This window comes from Cariama cristata, unplaced genomic scaffold, assembly GCF_000690535.1.
Source record: "Cariama cristata isolate BGI_N322 unplaced genomic scaffold, ASM69053v1 scaffold7184, whole genome shotgun sequence".
Classification (NCBI taxonomy): domain Eukaryota; kingdom Metazoa; phylum Chordata; class Aves; order Cariamiformes; family Cariamidae; genus Cariama; species Cariama cristata.
This window is the reverse complement of record NW_009613468.1, coordinates 14,556-22,736: the sequence shown is the minus strand read 5'-3', so window position 1 is coordinate 22,736 and position 8,181 is coordinate 14,556. Positions and strand designations below refer to the sequence as shown.

The following is an 8,181-nucleotide window of genomic DNA, read 5'->3' as shown; positions in this document are numbered from 1 at the left end:
TTTCACACCATGCTCTTGAAACAACTCCTCCCTTTATTACATACTATCATGACAACATGAAACTTTTCCAATGAAAAATACTCAAATTAGTACAGCATTTGATAGATTCTTTTTAAAAATAAAGGAACCTTTTGAGACTCTTCAGCAAAATTATGCAATTCTTGCAAGCCGGCAGGACAGCTGAAACCCTCTCAACATTCCTCCTAGGCTCCACCTGCTTCTCCTGCATTCCTCTGGAGATATGGGCTAGCAATAAACTGGACAAAGTGAGGCAGTGCTGCTCTAAGAGCTACTACTGCTTTGACAGAGAAGTTTAGAAGTGTCTCTTCTCACTTCTGCTTATTATTTTCTTTGACCAGTCTCCCAACATGAAGACAAAGTGTGAGAAGAAAAGCAAGGAAAGGCCAGGAAGCGTTCTCCATCACTGAGAGACACGACCAGTAATTTGTTAAAGTATCCCCCGGCATGCTTTTGGCCCACATCAACCAGGAGTCTCCCAGCCAATTTCCAGGCACTATTCAGCAGCGAAAAGGTTTGAGATCCTTTCAAATAGACAGTTTGCATGCAGCCTCTGCTTTACTGGGTGAGTGTACACCAGCACAAACAGGCCATTTTGTGCCAGCTGGCCCTAAGCATCAAGAAAAATTTCCAGGCATGTTTAATTTAGTAGTCTAGACACAAACTAAGACTCAAAACTGGTCACTGGAGTTGTTCTTTATGCTTACGTTTCTCCACAGCCAATCTCAATGTTGGTGGCAGAGGGCAAGAAGCTTACTACGTTATACCTCAATGCCATTTCATTTAATTCTTGACTAGAAAGATCAATATTCGGTAAGAACACAGGAGAACCAACAGAAGCTAGAGTGTTATCCAATATGGCAGAACTGTAAACCTACTGCAAATCAAGTTTCTCAACATTTTCCGTTTTCATACCACCACTGACTTCAAACATTGCAGGTTTTAACACTTGCATCTAAAAGAACAAATAGATTGTGTAAAGTAGTTTACGTAGAAAGCAAGTTGACCAAAAAAAAAAAAAAATAGCCTGCACTATTAGAAATGTAACTTGAAGAAAGTTTTGGTAAATTTAGGTACTTCAGCAGGTACCTTCAAATGTTACTGTCTCAACAAATTGCTCAATCCCTCAATGCTTTATTCCCCCACTTATTATTTCCATTATCTGTGCTCCATTGCTAAAGCAAGCTTTCTACAATCATTCAGGCTTCTCTGATACAACTCTTCATTCAGAACAAGTACACAGTACTATAGGAAGCAGAACTATAGCACACGCAGATGTCCTAGGACAATATGTGTAATATATTTACACATGTAAATACTATGTAAACCCTCAGCTTTTCAAGACTTAAATGAAGAAAACTGTTTGCTATATGCTCTTTCCTTATTTTGATGCCACATGTCTCATGTTCCTAAACATACTGAACTGACACAACGAAACTCTCACTAAAAGATTAGTGATCAACAATTAATTCTTTACACAAAAGGGATGCCTCTAGCGAAACAAAGTTTACTTATTGCTACAAAACAAGGTAACACTTTGGGAAACCCACACTAAGATAACAATCTTATCCAAGTTCACGGATGCTCATCCTACTGTCCACCGTCATCAAATAAGAATACATCAAAATAAGTAATTTCTAGGTTACAGTAGCTCAACTATTCGTATGTCATACTCCCTTCCTGACCAAGCAATGGAAAGAAGTTAAATAGTTTTTCACAAATATTTGAAAAGCATCCCTATTATCCATCTTTTCTTGGCATTTGATCATTTGTATCAAATGATGCTTATAAGAGAAGGATCCACACTGATCCCTATAAGAAGTGGTTTAGGAACAAATTTCCCAAAGGGAACCTTTCAGATTTGCACAAAATTTGTCCAGGTGGAGATACAAATAGCATTAATGTCTATTTGTAACACTCAGATTTTCTTAATAATTTTAATACAAAAGGTAATGGTCTGTTGCAACAGGGATAAATATGACATTGAGATCTGAGTTGGTATCAAAGATGGTTAAGCATATGGCTTAAACTTGGAAGGAAGCACTTTTATGCCACCAATATCCTACCTCTTCAAGTACAGGAGTTAAACATTCTATCAGACTTGCAATGTGAATAGGTGACTGCGACAATGAAAATCGGCGCTGTTACGATCACTAAAAACATACAGTGCATGCAAGAGGTTGCAACAGAGCATATTGTTCGCGATTCAGAAAGCACAGTGCAAACAAAGCCTATGAACATCAACTGTGCTTTACAAACGCAAGTCTTCTTCAAGGTGCAAACATATTTTATGTGAACCAGCATTCTAAAAAAGACAAAGCTTCTCTCACTGATCTTAGGCAGCTCTTGCTTTAACAACTGCTTGCAAGTTGTGCCTTGAATGACGTTAGAAACCTTCACTTCACCACTCTTTCATGAATTTTTCATTTTGCTCATCACTTTTATCACACATGCACAAGCTTCCTACCTTAACATTATTCATAGAAGACCTGCATGTAACCAGTAAAGGATTTTTAAATTGTTTTAATATCAAAATTTCTACCACACCCAAAAGCATTTAGTCTGAATGAAGGTTATTCCTGTACCTGTTTTTACCCAGTCAGGTTGAAAAGGTCTTGAAAGAAAAAAAGAAAATCCAATTACTACTTGTTATTTGCATTTTCCAGAAGGCGGGTTTGATTTTAAATAACACTTCTCAATCTTTTCTAATGGTGTTGAACTATTTTTCATACAAACTCAATTTCAAGAAGGCGGCAGTCACAAGAACCTCAAGCCCAAAGGATGAAAGCTCCAGAAAGGTAAGAGCAACCATTAACAGAAGAAAATGAACTATTAAGCCTGCCAGGCAAGGCAAGCACGCATACATGACAGCTTCAGACTTTTTTCTACATCATGACTTTCACCATATGTAAGGTAATACAGAACGACAACTGTCCTAACCAAGCGCCACACCGATGTCACTCAGTTCCATATAAACTCCTTTTCTTTGCCTGCCTCTTGCTATGATTTATTGAGGTTCTTAAGCACTAGTTAAAATTCAGCTAGGCTGACTGGCATACATCCTGTCCCTCCCCCTTTAAAGGAATTAAAAAGTTGTTTCTGTTCACATCTCAAAAGAAAGCTACTGCAGAACAAAACTGTCACATTCATTCCTGTCCAAGGATTTAACCTGAGGCTTCAGCTTAAAGTTCTTCCGCTGTTGAACCTTCCACCAGTAACAAGACACACGCTCTTTAATTTCACAGAAAAACTGAGAAAGTTTTTCAGAATAGTGTGTTAATTCCTGAATACTCAAGCAATTAAGTTACAGGATGAGAATATGCTCGTTCAGAAGTTTTTACTCTTTCTTCAAGCACCAGGATTAAGCAAAGTAACTCGTCTCCTCTTAAGACAAGACTGTGTGAAAAGGTACTGTGTCAAAAATGAAACTTTTTTCAAAGTGAATCATGATCTTACCAAGACATAAGACAGCCTATTGCATACTAACATTTCCTATTCAGAACTGCTGCAAGTTAAAGTCTTTTTTAAAAAGTATTATTTTCACACAGACTTTAAGACAACATTGGCAGCAGACCAACATCATCACTGTAAAAATAACTTCCGTATTAGGTTGCTATTTTAATAATAGTTTTGAGAATCAGGTACTTTTCAGAGACTGACAGGTGGGAAGGCATCTCTGGAGGCCAACTGGTCCAGCCCTCCTGCTTGAGTAGGGCCACCTAAAGCCAGTTGCCCAGGACCACGTTCAGACAGCTTCTGAATATTTCCAAGGACAGAGACTCCACCATTTCCCTGGGCAACCTGTGCCAGTGCTCGGTCACGCTCACAATGAATAACGTTCCAGAGGGAACCTCCTGTGTATCAGCTGGTGCCCACGGCCTCTGGTCCTCTCACTGGGCACCAGTGAGAAGAGCCTGGTTCCATCCTCTTTGCACCCTCCCTTCAGGTATTTACGTACATGGATGAGATCCCCCTCCCAGCCTTCTCTTCTCCAGGTAGAACAGACGCAGTTCCCTCAGCCTTTCCTCACAGGAGAGATGCTCCAGTCCCCTCATCACCTTTGCTGGGCTCTCTCCAGTATGTCCACATCTCTCATGTACGGAGGAGCCCAGCGCTCCAGGTGTGACTTCACCAGTGCCGAGCAGAGAGGAAGGATCACCTCCCTTGACCTGTTAGCAATGCTTTACCTAATGCAGCCCAGGACACCGTTCACCTTCTTTTCAACACTTCCTTGGTGCAGTACGCTAGGAAGAGAAGTGTTACAAGAAATTTTCCCACCTTCTAAAGGTATACACCACCTTGCCTCCGCCCTTCAATGTTCAGTAGCGAAACTCAAAATTATAGCTGCACTGAAGACAAGTTTGCTTTGCTTTCATCTCCCTCCACTAAAGTATTTAGTTACAAAATTCTCATCAAGATAGAGGATGACTAAAGCTTTGCTGCACACAATTAGATCCAATTTTACGTAGTTCATGTTACAAGACTTCTCTTAAGTGAGGATTTTTGCTTTCTTCTCCACCATATCTTTTCCCCAAAATACACAAGAGATGGCATTTGTTCCTTCTGTCTCCATATTCCCTGCCCTAACCCTGACAAAATAAGCGTTTTCTTCAGGGTCACTCCTGTGCCAAGTGTGTTACCTCAAAGTATTTTGTAGTATATCACAAGCTATTCTCTTAATACTCTATTGGAACTATATTTCAGAATATTTCTTTGTAATTTTTAGAATAATGTTAATTAGACTATAAAAGAAGTCATCCTGCAAAAGAATGAGATTGTCATAACCAAACAAATCATCGTTTAGTTGTCAGATTCTGTGACCTGCAAAGGGTGATATCTTTTGCTTTCCTTTCTAAACAATCCAAAACTTGCCTTCAACAGTTAGCATATTTGGCACCATCTACAGCATGTCCCACTCACAACTGTTTGAACTAAAGCAACTGGATTTCTTCAGAAAGCATTATGTAAACAACTGCATAATTTTCTATTTAAAATAGCACGTCTGTAGTTCCACTCAGTTCTCAACAGTTAAACATTGAAGACTTTTACAAGCTTCTGTGCTATAAGGAGAGTTTTATTACTTGGCTCTTGGCAGATGCAGCAATGGGAACAAAGGTCTTTGTGTTTATTCAGCTGCAAGGCTTTGAAGTGAGCAAGGTCTCTACTTCTCAGGCTTTTCAAGAATGCTTAGTACACCAGCATTAGCATGGTGAAAGCAAGCAAGACCAATTCTTCTCCATTGCTTGGCTTTGCCACCTTTAACACTGAAGACTGTTGCCCCCTTTTTTATTTTGATTAGGGTGATCAATTGAAAAGTTGTGATTCTTACTTTCTACGTAACCTGCAGTCCAACGGAGGCCATGCAGTTATAAATTCATCCCATCAAAATAAGGAAAATCAGACTTCTGTGAAGCAACATGTATTTTGTCAAGTACTGGAACAGGCTGCCCAGGAAAGCGGTGGAGTCCCCATCCCTGGAGGCATTTAAAAGACATGTAGACATGGTGCTTAGGGACATCGTTTAGTGGTGGGCTTGGCCATGCCAGGTCTACAGTTGGACCTGATGATCTTAAAGGTCCTTTCCAATCTATAATGATTCGATGAAGACACCTTCTGCTGTTTTATACTCTTACAACCAAATTGCTCAATTCTAACACAACATTAAAAGTTCTAAGATCAAGATACTCCTCTGCCTCACCCTGCTATAATAGCCTTTTACCATCCCAACATACTACCACTAAAGCTCCTTGTCACACGACCTGTACCTTTGATCAAGCCATGAATTAATCGAGGGGCAGCGCTAACGCCAGAGGACACCAGCCAGCCAAGGGGCACAGGCAGAGCGACTAAGCAAACAGCCAAGCATCGGAAGCATCCTGGCCAGCCAGCTCCTGCCTCCTCTCTGCTGGAAGCCAAAAGCAATGAGCTGCTTCTTGAACCACACCTCGGACTATCTCTTGGCAGCTGCTGCTATGCCAAAAAGAAAAAAAAGAACAGCTTCAAGGACAGCATGCAGCCTGCGGGCCATGTGTCGTCCAGGCCTCCTCTGTTATTAGTTAGAGAAGGGGAAAACAGAAAATAGATGCTTTGATAAGTTGGAAGCCAATACTGCTAATGTAGCATATGAAAGCGAATGCAGACTCAGGGAAGAAGAGACATATGAAACAAAACTATTATGGGAAAACGCAAACCAATCAGGACAGGAGACAATCAATAGGAAAACAGTTAGTAACAACAGAAGAGGCCAACGGGGGACAATGACAGGTTGGCTAACAGCAAAGGCCTTTGAGGTAGGATGAGGCAAAGAGGTATTTTTCAAAAAGGAAGAAAAAAGAAGAATGAGAGCCATGGTCACAACAAAAATCCTGCCTCTTCTGAACTGTACCAAGGATTTTTACTCTCTTCCCCCCTCCCGCCCAGCAAAGTGAGCATTGCCATTAATTACATCTTCACCATTAATCGAAACCCAATGAGATGTTCTAGATCTCATAAGATATTCTTCAACACATACAAATGAAATCTCAAAGTCAGAAATATCCGTTCTGCAGAACTGTTGACCACTAGTCACCTACACTATTTATGATCAAAGCAGCACATCCCTTTCCCAGTTCATCATGATATAATCCACTTTTACTTTCCTTCCTTTTGCTGCTTACTTAACATCATAACACAGATTATGCACTGCACACAAAAACATGACAATTAGAAAATCTGGATATAGCTTTGCTTGAGGCAGTTTGGCTCCATTACATACGCATTATGATAACCCCCATATACACAGTCACAGACTTTTTTAACAAAACTCAGTTTTATGTGCTGCACACGACAAATACATTCTGGAGATTACTTAGGAATAGTTAAGAAGACTCATCTATTGAATCCCTGATGATTATGTTGGAAGGTATCTTGTGAATAAAACACGGACTGCAGAAAGATTATCTCGTGGTAAAAGAAAATGAGCATTACCCAGAAGAGACTGACTCTATCCTTGCTAGATTGAGGCCAGCTAAGTACCTCGAACCAAGCTTTCCACAGGTGGTCATTAACTCTGTTCCCCACCTTCCAGTTCTACAGGTTAGTTCCAAAAACTCTGGGGTCTATAGGTTGCCAGCACTGTAAGGGTTTGAGGTTGTTTGAGTTTTTTTTTTAATTGCCATCCTTTTTCTTCCCATGCCTCTATAAGATGCAGACTACTTTCTTCTTTCATAAGGAAAGCATTCCACAAAGTTGGATGCAATAATTGTAACCAGCGCAGGAAAGGCACATTGCCAACTAACAGTCTTCATGAGAAGGATGTGAGCATCCTTCCTGCAGGAGTAAGGCCTGGAACTGTACGATGAACACTTAATAAATGGATGCTTATTACACATACACCATGCATCTTGTGTCCTGAATAAGTCCCACTTACCATTTTCCCACTGAAAAAAAATTATACAATGTTATGAGAAATATATCCCAATATATAACCTCAAGGCTACACTGGCAACCTAAACTTAACATTTCTTAACATCGAACTGTATCTTACTAGTGTTCTTCTAGCAGTGTGTTTACTTGCATGTTTGTGCAATTTCCCAGATTTAAAAAACAAGCTGAAAAAGTTTCCTCATATTGCATCACTGATGCATCTATTTGTGAACTGCACAGATCCACCAGAGATGACTAAGTAATTCATAGGCAGAACTGCTGTTTTCATCTGCAAAAGCAAAACTGAGAGCTAATGAGATATTTTACAGAAGACTTTTGATGTTTCATCAATGGCAGAACACTAAATTTTCAGTATCTTTAGTTTGATTCAAGGATCTGGACAGAAATAGGCACAGGGATTTGTTCTCTCCACTCTACTTTGCCCCAGCTTTGCATTATGCCAACTTGTTTCTTTGACCCAATTTCTACATATTTCACTTGCACAATTCCAGTCCCCACTCCCTGAGTGTCCCACCAATGCCTCCTCTCAGCTTAAGTCCCTTTGCTCAGTCTTTCCTAGTTCCTTATTCACTTATCTTCAGCTCAGTTTCTCTTAAGCCCACAGCGTAAGTGCCTCTTCCCTTATACACCCCTCTGCTCCAATTCACATAGACGCAGCATGCTCTTTCATAAAAACAGATCCACTTCCACACTGCTTCGGTCTGAAGCAGAAGAAAAGGAAAGAGGAAAACAAAGTAG

General features: G+C 40.2%; 1 protein-coding gene across 1 annotated transcript in view; it reads right to left on the bottom strand.

Moving 5' to 3' along the window:
- PAN3 (PAN3 poly(A) specific ribonuclease subunit) overlaps nucleotides 1-8,181 on the bottom strand; it is a 68,324-nt gene that overhangs the window by 58,095 nt on the left and 2,048 nt on the right. The window lies entirely within an intron of this gene.